This window comes from Cryptomeria japonica, chromosome 9, assembly GCF_030272615.1.
Source record: "Cryptomeria japonica chromosome 9, Sugi_1.0, whole genome shotgun sequence".
Taxonomy (NCBI): Eukaryota; Viridiplantae; Streptophyta; class Pinopsida; order Cupressales; family Cupressaceae; genus Cryptomeria; species Cryptomeria japonica.
The window spans coordinates 102,392,559-102,409,137 of record NC_081413.1 but is presented as its reverse complement, the minus strand read 5'-3'; the positions used below and the strand labels follow the sequence as shown (position 1 = coordinate 102,409,137).

The 16,579-nt window shown below is 37.2% G+C and overlaps 1 protein-coding gene across 2 annotated transcripts in view; it reads left to right on the top strand.

The window, feature by feature from the left end:
* Positions 1 to 2,213: 2,213 nt before the first annotated feature.
* LOC131062805 (uncharacterized) overlaps positions 2,214 to 16,579 on the top strand; it is a 112,581-nt gene continuing 98,215 nt past the window's right edge. Inside the window, exons 1-2 of one of the 2 annotated variants that reach the window (XM_057996547.2) lie at positions 2,214 to 2,397; positions 10,906 to 10,929. The gene's annotated coding sequence lies outside the window, so the exon portion shown is untranslated. The remainder of the gene's footprint in view (positions 2,398 to 10,905; positions 10,930 to 16,579) is intronic. The other variant, XM_057996548.2, reaches the window with a different exon arrangement.

Sequence of the window (16,579 nt, the reverse complement as noted above, 5' to 3'; positions counted from 1 at the left end):
TTCCCTAACCCTTCTGCTAATGATGCTATTAATTCAGGGGTATGAAATTTTGCTGGAAGAGGGCCAATGTTGACCCAATATAAAGAACTCTCGAAGGAAAAAGGTTTTAGGATTAAAATTGAGAATCTAGTCTATGCAGTAAAATATGCAACCGTTAAGCAATTTTTCTTTACTTCTGAGCAGATCCTTCTTAACCCTAGAATTAATGCATGAGATTAATATACATTGAGAGCCCAAATTGAAGATACTTACTAGTTTGTGGAATTTGGTTTCCCACCAATCTTTGACTTCATCGAAGTTATGAAAGGGCACTCTCCATTTAGCAATGAAGTTGTTGTTCTGATGAAAGATGACATTCTTCTCTAGGGCGAGTGAATCCACCTTGATCGTGTGATTTCAACCTCTAGGGTTTGGAGGAGGAAGGCATGCTTCGACTTTCCATTGTGCGGAATGAGGAATGGATGAGCTTTTATTATGAATTTGTCGTGAGGAGGCTTTCGAGGTTGTATTTGCCTTGAGCCATGGAGAGTTTAGCACCTTTTTGAATTCTTTGACTTGCCCTACTGTTTTGTTGGGATGCCCTACCGGAGGAGGAAAGGAGGGGGGAAAACATGCATATTTGGCACCCTCAAGCAGTGGCCAGGAGGACGGAGTAGAGTAGGGCGCTGTTGTCGAGGATATCGATCTAGGGGTTGCTAGGTTAAGGTGGGCAATCCTATTCTGTTTGGATTTTTTTCTCTCCACCACCTGCTAAATTCCGTCATCTTCGCTTGAGGGCTGCTTGTATTTAGGGGGGGAGAAGATAGTGAGCCGAATGATATGTGAATTCAGAGCATTCACTGAGAGCCATAATCGCTTATGAACAGAATTCGCTGAAACCAAAAATTCGCAGAGTTCAAAATCTTAATATAAGACTTATAAAATTCATTTCATAATATCCAAGCATTAAAAACACAAAAATCTCCATATTTACATATACTTGGATCCTATTAGCCTTAAAAGGTATCAATAAATCATAGTCGCTAGTAACTTGAGATTGAGCAACTCTGTGGAAGGGAAATACTACTACTAAAATAGTACTAAACATATTTGCAAGGTAGTAGAATTAACAATCACCATATCTACTCCAATTCCATATTAATGGTAAGAAAATCTACTAAGTTAATTGCAAGCCAAACAAGAAATGGAGACTAATAATTTCTATAAGAATATGACCAAATGACCTTCATTTTGAGTAAAATTTATGTCGTTTGAAAGCTCCACATCTCCTCTTTCACATTGCATACTTATGAAAATAAATTGCCTCCTTTTTGAGGCAAGTAGAAAGGGGATCTCGTGTCTTTTCTCTTGTGTAATAGATATCATAACTAGAAAGGGGATCAATAGATGATGAGAGCAAGTTAGGCAACATACTTGCTTTTTAGTATGTAGAGCACGACATTGGTAGCTCACCCATACATTATTGTTCAAATTCTTGGTTGGAAACCCTTATTGCAAAGATCATTTTCTGTTAGGTATTTTAACACTAGTTTTTTGTTCGAAAGCTTAGACAGATCAAGGAAACGATTAGGTTCACACAACTTGAAGATTAGATGGCAAAATGCTCTTAAGTTGTTAGGGCGAGCTCAAATTTATTTAGTTTCTAAAATAAAGACTATTTTCTAATTACAAAATAATATTAAATTAATCTATACATTATTATGTAATATTAGGAAATTTTTTAGTGATACTTATTATAATAGATTAAATATAACACAAAAATTAAAACAATTTTTAATATCAATTAATAAGTTACATATAACATAATTATATAATAATAAGTATTATACTATATAATATTATATATTATACTAAAATTTAATATATTATAGAATATTATTTATATTTAGATAATATGATGTATAATATAAATATAATAAATAATATACTATATATACAATATAACATATAATTTAAATAGAAATAAATAAAATAATATAATATAATGTTATATATATATATATAATTTAAATATAAATATAATATATAATTTTAAGATTAATCAACATAATTAAAAATTATGTTTATCATAATATATAACATAGATTATGGAATTTGATCTAAATATGAAATGAAAAAAATATACATTAATAAAATAAAAAATTGCTCTACACAACAATATTATAGACTATCAAAATCATATTTATACACAACAATATGAAAAGACCTTATACCCAAAACACAACAATACAATAGACAAAATCATATTTATGCACAATATTGTAAGACCCTAAACCCGAAAGAACATAGAACGCCATTAAAGAAACCTGAAACCAAATTGATTAGCCGATTGGCTTTCTTTTTGTAGACTGAATTGTTCCAACCAGGAGCGACCATACAAAATCCACGAACCATAAGGTATTTCCATGTAATGGCGTTATGTTCTTCTCCTTTGAAGTAGATTTCATCTAGTTATATTTATCCTAACCGGATACCTTTAAATTGCTATGGCTTTGTTTCTTGATCTTCTTTAGAAGCGCAAACTCATTTTGTTGGCACTGGCTTTGGTTGTGAAGCAAGATGCCCGTGCTTTATGACATTCTGCATTTGAATGGGTTACTTTTATGATCAATAGGTTCTTTCGTCGAAGTTCTAGAAGAGTTCTGGGTGAAGAGAGGTTTCTCTCGATCAATGTTGATATAGATATGGGCCTAATGTCAAACATCATGCTGCGTGGTTAACTTGGAATCAATTATGAATTCCCTAATTACCTTCCTATTTTGCTTAGGGGGAAAAACAAATGTAAAAAACAAATGTTTTTTTAGGGAGTAAAACCAGTTTTACCTAAACTAGAATGGTGCTTGGGAGCTCGTTTGTTGGACTAAAGTCAGGATTCAGTGGTTTCAAGAACAGACCAGATTTGCTATAGAACAATAGAGCACATTGGAAAGTGTTTTACCATCCTTTGAGGAGTTGACATAGTTAAAATTTTAATATATCTCTTGGATTTCCAATTCAAATTTACCTGGCTTATCAGGATTTGGGCCTGGGTATGCTCCTATAAGCCGGCAGATCAAGGTTTTTTCTTTAATGCTTCAATCTATGTTCTATTTCATTCACTATGGGCTCCTTGACGATTTTCCGTTTTCGATAAACAACCACATACAAGCAGATGACAAAGAGATCGAAGCCTGAATGTACTGGAATTTCCCTCTCTGTAAAAATGGATTACTCAGCTGCCTTTTGTTAGAATATTTGTACTTGAATTCACGCAAGATTTAAATTCATTTTGCAAATATCAGTCTCCCTCGTGGTAGATGTGAGTCTCCTTTTATTATTTTTAAGTATATTGCAATCCCTCCAGCTATGTCTCCAATTTGCCTTTCAACTTCATAACATATATTCTAGCTTCTCAAGTTTACACTAGCCAAAGTTCAGCACCCAATTCCTTCTCCTCTCGACGATCTTGCTTAACAAAATGATCTCCTTTTGCTACTTCGAATGCAATCAAGGTTTTTTCTTTAATGTTTCAATCTTTGTTCTATTTCATCAACTGTGGGCTCCTTGACGATTTTCTGTTTTCAATAAACAACCACATACAAGCAGATGAACACAGAGATCCAAGCCTGAATGTGCTATAATTTCCCTCTGTTTGAAAATGGATTACGCAGCTTCCTTTTGTAGAAGATTTATACTTGAACTCGTGCAAGATTTAAATTCATTTCGAAAATATCAATCTCCCTCCTGGTAGATGTGAGTCTCCCTGTATTATCTTTAAGTATATTGCAATCCTTCCAGCCATGACTCCAAGTTGCGTCTCAACTTCACAACATACATTCTAGATTCTCAAGTTTAATTTCACTAGCCAAAGTTCAGCACCCAATTCTTTCTCCTCTTGACGATCTTGCCTAACAAAATGATCTCCTTTTGCTACTTCCAAAGCATTATTAAGGCATACATCTCAATTCCAACTCTAGGTGCTTCACTGCCAGCTAATTGCATGTGTACCTTTGCTAACTAAGATGATTTGCATTTATAGCTTTGCTACTAATTTTATACTTTCCAAATTTGAACTTTGCTAACTAAGATTTGAAGTTCTTTACAAACTTTTGATGATCTGCCCCAAGTTTGACAAGGGAATCTCGGTAATACCTCGCTTTTGTAATTCAATTCCTTGACAGTATGACCCAATTCAGAAATCTGTCCAGCAAAAGAAGGTAGTCTATTATTCCAGTAGACATGTGATTAAGGGCAAGGCTCCATGCAGCGGCTTAGCTTATTTTGGCTAGCAGATACTGCTTAATTTTTTAGGAGTAATTTGTGGAGCTGGTGGTCCCATGCAACTGCTAATTTTGTTGCTTATTTTTAAGCAGTTGTTTTAATTTTGCTGCTAACAGTATTAATATTATTTTTCACATAAAATCTGGAGGGAAAATCTAGTGGTAATTGAAAGAGGAAAAATCTGGTAGCAAATAAAAGAGGGAACGAAACTTAAGATGACACTTGGCATTTTTTTCAATAAGCAGTTGCTGCTTATTTTAAGCCCCCTTTTTTTCCACAGCTTATTTCCATTTCCTAAACAATAGCTACTCCACAAAAATGAGAAAAATTCTATATTATCCTTTTATCACAATTTTAATTTTCCATGGGAACACTGTAACTGCTTAAATTTAAGCAGAAAACACACTTAAGCAATAGCATGGAAACATGAGGTAAGTTGTAGCATAACAATTATAAGCTACAATCAAGTGTAACTTGGGTTTATAAATATTTAAGAAGTTGGTCAAATCATGGCTCACACTGCCTTAAAGTTGGCCTCACCAAGCAAAACTAGCTAAGTGCATACAAAATTATAACATAAACTGTGCATCACAATAACACACCATCCATGCCATGCCATTGCTTTTCAGTTTATGATTATTATTTTCATACAAAGCTGAAAAAAGGGAAAAATATGATCCACGTGAAGAAAATAATGGAAGGGATTGAAATGAGGGTGACCTTGTAAGTTGATAGGGTGGTAAATCTCCAGAGCTTCCAACAACCTTAGTTTGACCTCTACTTGGGGCAGTTCCTGCCTCAAAGAATAAACACAAATGGCAAACTTATTATAACTAAGAGATGTCCCTTTGGCCAAAAAGAACTAAGAGATAACTCTGGGTAAAGACGGAACACCTTAAAGTAGCTCAAATTCTTAGGAACAATAATTGAATAAGAAACAACATGAGGGAAGGTAAGGGAAAGGTAGGGGTCTGGTACATACACCTTTAAGTAGCTCAAATTCTTAGGAACAATAATTGAATAGGAAACAACAATGGGCAAGGTAAGGGAGAGGTACTCCTTGGGTTCTTTGAAACAATATTTGGATGGGCTGATCAGTTTCAAAATTTAGCGATTATGAATTACCATTTAAGTTCCTCCCATTTTATAGCATTCACATTTAATGCTACTAAAATTCGATGATCTTTTCCTCTGACTCAGATTTTAGTGTATATAACTGTCTAAATAATATGATGACTTGCATTTGTATCTCGTCTACAATCTGCAGTTGATTCAAGTGCACACTCATTCTTTCGTTAGTCTACATTTCACAGGTGATGAAGTTTCTACATTTCAAACGTATTTTGTTACTTTCCCACCTTTCAGTGTTTTTAGAGCAGCTTTAGATCCCCTTTTCTTTAAATGTTTTAAATGAAAAGCACATAGAAAATACTGAGAGGGGATGAATCAGTATTTTAGATTTTTAATGCATGAAACCACAAAAAGAAAACTTGACCAGAACAACCATCAAGATGCCGGCTCCAAATTTATCGTAGAAAACCCTTTCAGGTGAAAAACCACGACATACAGTAACTTTCATTAACAAAAATGGGCACCAACCCAGAATACAAAAGTGAGCACCAACTCAAAAGATTACTTCAAAAACTTGAGACAATTTGACAAGTCCTTAATAAGCCATTTACCCTTAGATCATTATCTCAGGTCATTCCAATGTTCTTAACACATCTCTGCACTGCAACACTCTTTTTCTGACTTCAACACAACTTTCAGATTTTACAATATACAGCCATCATGCTTCTTCTTCCACGGTATTCCTCAAAGCAAGCCTTTTTAGATGAATTCGTTCACATCCACCTCATAAAAGATATCGAAGAAAAATAGATCATCTTTGTTTATGTCAATCATCACACAAACCTTCAGCAGCGCAACCGCATCTTTCAGCAACCTCACCGAAACTTCTTCACAGATCCGTATAAGAATTAACATTTTTTTTGTAACTTGCCACCATCGACCGTGTTTCACGCATGTCTCCAAAACCTCCAATCAACTACGCTCCAAATTCACACTGTATAACTCATACCAAGCGCTTACTGCTCCTTGAGAAACGTTTTCAATTTCTTGGTATCTTAGACGAGAGAACGCACACCACATGTAAGAAATTGTTAGAAAGAAAAAAAAACGCTCAACCTAAATCATTCACTGCACATGATAGATTTAATATGAGCCAATAGAAAATGTTGTTAAGGATCCCCAATCCACGTACTTTAATATTCACAAAGATATAAAAAAAAAAAAAATTCTCATATTTTAAAATCCGAACTTAGAACTTGTTCTATCCAAAAATCTGAAGCACCGAACACAGGGAAATATGTTTCTTTTTCACTTTTAGCAAGATAAAATCCCCCCAAAAAATTCTCATATTTTAAAATCCGAACTTAGAACTTGTTCTATCCAAAAATCTGAAGCACCGAAAACAGGGAAATATGTTTCTTTTTCACTTTTAGCAAGATAAAATCCCAAAGTTATACCATATCAAAACAGCCACGCATGACCAACCAAAGAAGTTACGTGGCTTCCTTAACATATATGAACCAAACAAAATAATGCGCAAAGAAGTAATGCAGCAACAAATACAACGACTGCCAAAAAGCACAAAATAAAATCATTTTCGATTTTAAGAGTTAAAAATGATTTGTGATTCTTTCCAAAATTGCTTGATGATTGATGGAATGGGATTATATAGGATGTATTTTGTGTTGATGAAGTTTGCAGGAGTAGAGAAGAAGGATTAGTGTCGATTTAGTGATACCCTAGCCTAATATCACCATGTTTTAGGCTTTGTTTTACACAGATAGACAAGGGGTTTTTTAGAAGGGTGAATTGAGAGTGGTTCAAATTGATGGAAATGGTGGATTCAGACTATATGTGACTCGACTAAGACTCAGGAATAAAGTTTGGAAGTTTGGGAGTAGAATATCACATAGTTGCTTTGTAAAAGTGGCCTAATTAGGCCTAGTTGTAGCATTACCAGTCTTTTTTTGAGGGCTTTGTTCCAAAACAACCCTACCTGCACCTTTGATATATTACATAAGGCTGAAAAGGGTATCTGAAACAATCTTTACATTTTGGATATACAGTCGGGTTTGCATGTTATGGCCAGTTTATCAATTTTGGAGTACTACTAGCTTGGAGTGGCCTAGAGAGGGAAATCATCCAAATTGAGTGAATCTTTGTTATTGAATGCCATGGAGATGTTGTGTAGGCCCATTTTACATGCCTCAAGGTCTATAGCTGGTTTGGTGAAGGGTCTAACCATGGATTCCCAAATGTGAGGGTTGTAGCCTTGGATAGGCTTAAGGGTCTTGGAACAAGAAGGAAAACCCATTGAAGTTGTAAAGCCAAGAAGCTTTGTCGAGAAACATGGCCTTAAACTTGTGATTGAACCCCTGCTCTGCATCAAGGATCATTTGAAGCCATCATAACTCAATGCATAGAAAGAAGTACTGTAAAAAAATATTCCAAAAGATTTCGATATGAGGCACATTTAATTCCATACAAGTCAATTTTTGAAAATTCAAACTGATGATGTGTCATATGACAAGTAAACACGCTAGTAGATGAATAGACACACAAGTAGCTCAAGCTAACACTCAACATACTTAAATAAGCAACTGGGCAGTTCAAGCAACCAAGCATGTAGCTAACAGACTAGTAAGCAGCTCAACCAAGCAGGCAAGCAGCTCAACCAAGCAAGCAAGCATCTCAACCAGACATGCAAGCAGCTCAACCAAGCAAGCAAGCAGCTCAACCAGACATGCAAGCAGCTCAACCAAGCAGGCAAGCAGCTCAACCAGACATGCAAACAGCTCAACTGAAATTTCAAATCAATCTCTCAACCTCAACAACAACTGACCTTTGACATCAATGACAAAATATTCAACAATCTCCCTCTTTGTCATTGATGGCAACACCATCTGTAAGCAAATTGAAAGCAACTCACCCTGACTTACTGCTCCTCCTTTGACATCAATGATTGAAACACATCCGCATAACTAAAATAGGGCTCATAGAATATAACAATGAAAAACTCCTCTTGAGTCCAAACTGCAATTCAGTGATGAAGTGAAATCACTCCCAACTTCTATCAAGTATTCAAAAGTTTCCTTGGGTAGAGGCTTAGTAAACAAATCTGCAATCTACTCTTTAGTAGAAACATATTCCAATTTAACTTGTTGATTGCTAACTTGCTCTCTCAAAAATTGATATTTAATAGGAATGTGTTTAGTTCTAGAATTCATGACAGGATTTTTGGAAATATTAATGGCACTCGTGTTATGACAAAAGATAGGAATAGGATGATTGAATTTTACCTTAATATCCCTCAATGCCTGCTTCATCCAAAAAACTTGTGTACAACAAGACACTGCTGCAATATACTCCGCTTTAGCTGTAGATAATGAAATAGAAGGCTTGTTGATGGTGTTTTCATGCACTATGCAACCCAAAATAAAATACCAAAGGCACTCTATCCTCTCTTGAATAAAGAATCTCAAATGCTAAAGATTTGCAAAGGATCACTTGAGATGACTTCAAGGTTCTCGATGTTAGGTCTTAACGTCTTGGATAGCTTCAATGGTATGATGTAGTTTGCTGTACCTGTGAGGGGACTTACGTAGTATCTCGATTCAATCTCAATGCTTAAAACGTTCTTCAAATGATGTTGCAATATCACTCTTTTCTACTTCTATTGATTGTTGATAAAAAGAGAAAAAGGGAATAGGGTTTAGGAATGCTATTCTAAAACTAAGAATGCGAGACAATGGACAATCTCAAGTGAGCTCAACTAAGCTTTGCTTTGACATCTTATGAACATCTCTACAACGCTAGTGCAATCTTCTAAGTGTAGCTCGATGATTTTCAAATCACTAACTCAAGCATAGACACCTTCAAAACGAAGCATATCAATGATGAATAGTAATTGAAGTTAAGTTTAAGCTGAATGATTCCAGTTGACCACGCAAGGCGAGTATGCAATCAACAAACTGCTAGTGGTACGGATAATGGAGCTTCATTATCAATCATGCACATGTATCTTTCACTCACCTCAAAAACAAATCTATTCTTTTTTTTGTTTTTTTATTTTATTATTAGCTCTCACAAAAGGGAATGAAGAAACAAGCAAATGCTTAAAAAATTCAATAAGTCACCAACACTTCAATGATTTTATTAACTTCTGAAACATTAAGCAACAATTCTTCAAAGTCTTCTAATTGATCTTCTTTCTAATTTCTGCTTCTAATCTCTCATCTTATTAGATACAAATGAAATGAGTTGAGCTTATATAGAACTCTCAATTACAATGGATGGTCAAGATCAAATTAACATCAAGGGCTTGAAATTTGCCATCTAAACCCTAATTAGGGTTTGTTATTTCAAAATACCTAACTTATTGCAAAGCATTAAATGACAACCAATGGGAATATGGCATCCATTTGGGACAAAATAGAGGAAAAATCCGGCAATAGGAAAAATGATGCAACATAGGATCATAACAAACTTTCTTCTAGAATCTTGTTGCCCTTATCCTTTTCTCTTTTTGCAAATTCAACGAATTTGGATGTCATGGATTCTATCTCGGTTATTGGCATTGCAAGCAAATTCTTCAATTGTTCTTCCAGGTAGCTAACTTCATCCAAGCTTGAAGTGAAAGTTGTCTCCCAATCTGGTCCAAAGTCTCTTGTCTTGCTGGCAAGTACGGTGAATGAATGGATAGCATCCAGCTATTTCTCGGAAGGTCCTCCATTTGGTTCAAAGAAGAGAATCTTCACTTTCTCCATCAATTCTTCGGCAATAATGTCAATTCCTTCATTTTTTCTTTTCTCAAGAATAATCTCAGCCACTTCTAAAATTTTATCATGTATTGAATTGATTGCTTGATCAACTTGTGTGCACCCACCATTGATGTCTTCAAATATGAGCCTCCTCATGCGAAGCAAGTTACACCACAGCTGGAAATCGGGTGACTAATGGATAACAGATTACTATTATGATTATTTAATAGAGTATACTGCCTTTCCAATCTGCGGAATGACCATGATGCAATGTGATGTTTTATATTTATATATACATATTATGTCTGATTAGCGTAATCAGCCATGCTAATCAGACATGATTATGAAGACTAGCATATGAGGGAGAACGGTTTAGACACCCTCTCTAGTATGAGGGAGCACGGTTGATAAAGACACCCTCACAAGTATGGTTTGATGGAGGGAGATTGGTTTAGACACCCTCACAATTGGGGCTTGATTAAGGGAGAACGGTTATTAAGGCACCCTATCAAGTTATCCATCCCAGCTTGCTATGATTGGGATTCTTATGGTTATGATTTAGGATCTTGATCTTTTCATTTACAGTTGTTTGTGATTGCCGGTTGCTTTAAGTTTCATCATAATTTGTCTTCTTTATTTATATAGCCTTTCTACTTTACTTATAAATCATAGTTAGACTTTCTTTACTTTATGAATCATAACTAGTCTATCTTTACTTATTATTCTTTATTTTTTTGTATCAGCATAACCAGTTTACAGGTATTAGACACTTATATGTTATAATGGATTGATTATTCTCTAACTTGTGTTGCAGGTTTCCCTATTAAAGAGATAAAAGGTACTCCCTTTCTAACCTATCTTCAACAGCAAAGAATTATAATCTAGGGCAATCTATGTCATTTTAAAAAGGGGACATTACAAGTGGTATTAGAGAATGATCCTGCCAGCCTGCAGGGGAAAGATAACTAGTCAATGCATTCTAGCCTATTAGAAGGGTCTAACAATGTGTATATTCATGGGTACACTTTGTGTATGCTCCGTGTTTTGCTCTATATTTTTAGTTATCTATAATATGAGAATAACAAGAGTGAACTAAAAGGGATATGAAGGTCATACATGTGTGTCATGCTTCTAATCCTCTTCTCAATTAATGGGGATTTCACTTTTGTTTGTTTCAAGGAAACAACCAAACATAGTTCTTACAATTACAATTGATGAGAAAAAAGTTGTTTTAAGATTACAAATCTTTAGGGGTTAGTTAGGAATCCTTGCATTGGGGAAATTTAGTTAAAATGATCATTGCTTGAGGACAAGCACTTTTGAGTGGGGGACTGTAATGTCCCCACTTTGAAATAGAATTTAATGGTAAATAATAATAATAAAATTAAAATAAAAATATAAAAGAATATAATTAAATTTTAATTAAGTTAATGAATGATCAAAAGACATGAAATGAAAAGTTGTGACTCCCTCAAACATAAGATATAAAAGGGAGAAGAGAACCCCATTTGAGGGGAATAATTTGGGAATCAGAAGTGCAGATCTAATTTAATAAGAAGGTGCAGTTCTGATTGTGAAAGGTTGTGTCCCTTTCAAAGGGCAGAAATAATGAAGAGTCGCACTCTTTCAAAGGGTGCTAATGGTGAAAGGGTATGTTTCTTGCCAAAGGGCATACATGATGAAGAGGTGTGACCTCTCCCTCACATTAAGTGATATAAAGGAAAGGAATCAAAAGCATCCAGTGACATCACTATCAATTAGATCAGAACAGAATTGTTGTTAAGTTACATGCACAAACAATAATGTTCTCCAGCAATTATTAATTATATTAATTGGTTCCTATTATTTATATTCTGATTATCTAGTGATTACTTTTATTAACTGATTTTTATTATTAATGTATTCACATTAAAACATTTATTAATATTCACGATTTACGAAGGGTTCCTGTGGTTGAGAAATGTGATGAAGGAAAGGCAGCGACCTTTCAAAGGGGTCACTGCCTCTAAAAGACGTGACCATTGATGGTGGTCTTACCACCACGATAGAGGAGGATAAATACCTCCCTGACATTTTGAAGGGACTAAGAGAAATGAATCGGAGAAGAGAGAACATATAATAATAGATTGAACCTGTAACAATCTGGGAATAAGGCAATACTTTGGTATGGAATTTCTGGATGTATTTTTGACAATGTTTTCCTGTATAGTACTAATGGATAACGGATTACTATTATGATTATTAATAGAGTATACTACCTTTCCAATCTGCAGAATTACTATGATGCAATGTGATGTTTTATATTTATATATACGTATTATGTCTGATTAGTGTAATCAGTCATGGTTATGAAGACTAGCATATGAGGGAGAATGGTTTAGACACCCTCTCTAGTATGAGGGAAAACGGTTCAGACACGCTCTCTAGTATGAGGGAGCATGGTTGATAAAGACACCCTCATAAGTATGGTTTGATGGAGGAAGCTAAACTTAGGAATATTAATAATTATTAATTGCTTTTAGGGTTTATGTTTTTAGGTTTTGATCTCCTTTTATAAGGATTGATCCCTTTGTAATCCTTAACCAATCTGATTATTATTATTGCATTCTTTTGCTCTAGGTTTTCAAAGCAATCTTTGTGTTTTGTGAATCTTCCACTGTTGTGACAAGTTATTTGCATACAGGTGTTCACTGGGTTCTGTGAGGTTGTATTCTACAACTTTAACATGGTATCATAGCTTCAGACCTGAGGCTTTCCTGTTCGTTTGATTGGGAGATTCTACCTATAGCAGGTCTTTTGTGCAATTTGGGTTGATTTGGACCTCACCATTGAATCTGGCACGTGTCAAAAATAGTCAAGATTTACTTTTTGTTTGTCAATTTGTGATTCATGGTCTAGATCTGTGAGGGTTTGAATTTTTTTTTTTTTTGGTGATCCAGGGGGGGCAACTGTTTTTTGGAGCCAATTTGGGCAAAAACAGATATCACGGTTGGCTTCGGGAGGTCGATTCCACAAATTTTCATATATAATTCAACTATTTTTGGTGACAGGGGCATCTGGGCCTTGTTCTCCCTCCTTGGTCGTACGACCGTACCGCCTGCACGCACTTCGAATTTTTTTTTGGTATTTTATATTCTCTCTTTTTTGGTTTTTTTTAAAAATTTTTTCTCGGAAAAATAAAAAACCATTGTAAAAAAAAAAAAAATATCAAAAACTTTATTTATAAAGTTTTTTTTACGATAAAGGGGGGGTTGGTGGGCCCTTGCAGGTCCGTACGACCGACATGTCTGTACGCCCTGCAGGGACCTAGCTGATGGAATTCCCGCCCCCACCCCTTGATAGTTGGGTTTTCTTTTTGCGGCTCCTGCTGTTTTTTTTGCTAGCCGCCGGCCTCCATGCCCTCCGTCGCTATCTTTTTTTAGGTCCCCGCCCACCAGATTATTTGCCGGCCGCCGCCCATCGCCTTTCCGACCGCCATCGGACTCTTTACCGGCAGGCCTGCCTTTTTTCGGGCTCGCAGTCCTTTTATCGGCACTGGATTTTTTTTTTGGTGGGATGTTTTTTTTGGTGGACAGATTATGTTTCCAATAGGAAGTTTTTTCAGGGAGAAGGGAATATTCTGCCGACATCAGCAGTACAGATGCCTTGCATGGCCCCATTTGACCCTCTTTGTGCCCTAAAAGAGGTGTTTTTTTTCATTTGGCCATAACTTGGGCATACGATATTGTTTTTTGGCAAACAAGATATCGTTGGAAAGCTAATTTCGTCCACTTTCCAGATTTGTGTGTTTCATCACTTGGTTTTTTTGTTGGTACATTTTACAACCACTTGAAGTCAGAGGTGCTGTTTTCAGTCCCGAGCTCATAACTTTTTGCCAGTTTCTCCGTTTTTGCGATTCCAGTGGCGTTGGGACCGTGTTTCAAAGCTCTTCACAACCATCCATGCACTTTTTCCAGAGTTTACTCCAGGTACATTTTATTCAGTTTTTTGTGTTTTCACACTTTGGTGAATTACTTGGATATATGAGCTTGTGGAAACTTCTATTTTGCGTGGGATGACTCATTTTTGGCTGTTCTTCATGTATTTCTAGTCTTAAATGTCTTTTTTTGACATTTTGAGCTTTCATTGTAAGCACTTATGATTTTGTAAACGCATTGAGATAAAGTGCCTCTGTAATGCACATGTATTATGGGATCTTGCACATCAGTTTTGTACCTTATTTTACTCGCACTATGATATAAAGTGCCATGGGTGTTTGATGTTTGCCTTCATACCTTTCTCATGCGTGTGTGCCTTGGTTTGCACACCCTTTGTATTTGCTTGTACTTTCATGTCTGCACGGTCAGACGTTCTTGGTTCTTCTTCATGCACTACATTGTGGCTTTCAGATTCAGTGTACCTGTCATACCTCTCCCTTGTCAGCATTATGGGGGGGTTTCTACTGTTGGTGCTAATGCTTCCTTGGTTTCGCATTGGAGTGAGCTATGTATTCAGTACTTGTTCCTATGTACTAGGCGGATGCAGCGGCTGGTTACCCATGCATTTCAGTGAGATGGAACACTTACCATATGGACACTCTTGCATTCCTATTTCTGGAGGCGACCTTCCATTTTTTCATTTGATTAGTTATTTAGACTATTGGTACTTGTGCCATCTGTATCTTCGAGTTCCAAATGTTTTGCCTGTGTTTGCCATCTGATTTGGATTCGAGTAGTGTCATTAAGGGCACTCATGCAGATTCATGTCTTCTTATCCTGATTATCTTTTGTTTCAGAGGAGGTTCTAATTTCAGTATTGTTTTGCCTCGTGGGGTATGATTCAGAACATTACAGAATGCAAGCAAAACATAATAGTACACATATGAGAACTCAAAACTATATATTCATTAATGCCAACATTACAATTTATCTTCAGAATAACATAACAACATCCGCATAATCACAATACTATCCAAAGATTGGGGTACACAGATATATATACATGAGTGTCGACCGACTACTAATGGCAACCATCAGCAACCGTCGACCAACTGCCGACCCATAAACATTTACTAACAAATACTAATTTTCTCGACAACATCATCCCCCCCAAAAAAGAGTCGTCTTCGGACGACACAATAAAATGGGGATACCATAATGACAACAACTACCAAAAAAAAATCAAGGAGTTGGGGGCCGAGAAAGTGTCCCTGAAGAAGAAGGTGCAGGAGTAGGGCTCGATGCAGATCCAGCTAGCTGCTCTCTCAACTGGCGAACCTACTGCGTCCTATACTGGAGGTCCCGCTCGAGTACCAGGTGCCGCTCTTGCGAAGTCTTCACCATGAACACTGCCTCCATGACTTCCTTATGTTTCTTGTCCAACTCCAAAACTGAAGTGATGCGAGTCTCTACTGCTGTTCGTGTAGCCGTCTCCTGTGCCAATTCCACCTTTGCCTGGACCAACTCCTCCTCCAATGCCGTCACCTGAGCCCTTTGTTGTAGGAGCTCCTCTTCAATGGGCTACAACCGAGTGGCTAGCTCCTCCCGAGGAGTGATGGCTGCCACCCGCTCTGCCTTCGCCCCAGATGCAAAATGTTGTGCACGTCGGAGCGCATAGTAGCCGTCTCAGAATGCCTGCTCCTCTTGCCGCAACAAGTATGTCCCACTCTCACCAGTCGGCGCCTTGCACCTCCAGTCCTCCAACATGGCAGGCGTCTCTACTGCAGGCCATCCCCTCGAATCGAAACATTTGGCAAACTCCTCTGCACATCCCCCTGTGGCAAATGCAAGCAAGTCCTCCACTGCAGTCTGTCTAAGAGCCAGTTCCTGAATTGAATCACCATCCGCCGTGCACTGGCCTCCACATCTGCCAAGGCAACCATCCTCTGTGCACTAACCTTTATCTCTGCCAAAATTTGCTCTACCGCACTTGACTCATTCTGCATAGAGGATGCTATTTGCTAGTTAGGCTCAACAACCCTATAGTCCTCTCCAAATACCTTATCTTGGAAGACATGCATAGCTGACTCCTGCTGCTAATGAGAACTCCCCTCCTCTAAATCTACTATCTCTGGCGACACCAGTGGCTGTGGTGAAGGAGGTCGAGAGCCAACCGGTGCCATGGGGGTTGCCTGGTAGCAGTCCAACCATGCATCCCATGCATGGACCGTACTCTCCAACTCAACATCTTTCTCTCTAGCGGGCTCCTGACTTGCAGGCACACTCTCCAACTCAGCTTCTTTCTCTCTAGTAGGCTCCTGACCTGCAGGCACACTCTCCAACTTGACCCCTTTCTCTGTAGTGGGCTCCTGGTTCGCAGGCATTCTGTGGGCTGGTGGGGTGGGACTAAAGGGTGTCTACGTGGGTGGAGGCCGCAATTGCTCGAATCTTGGCACTGATATAGCTCCAACTGTTATCCCCGAAGTAGGGAGTGGAGTTAGTTCACCGTCCACCTCCAGCAAGCAAGACTGGAGCGAAATTAAGTCGTCTAGTTTTCACCTCTCTCGAAGG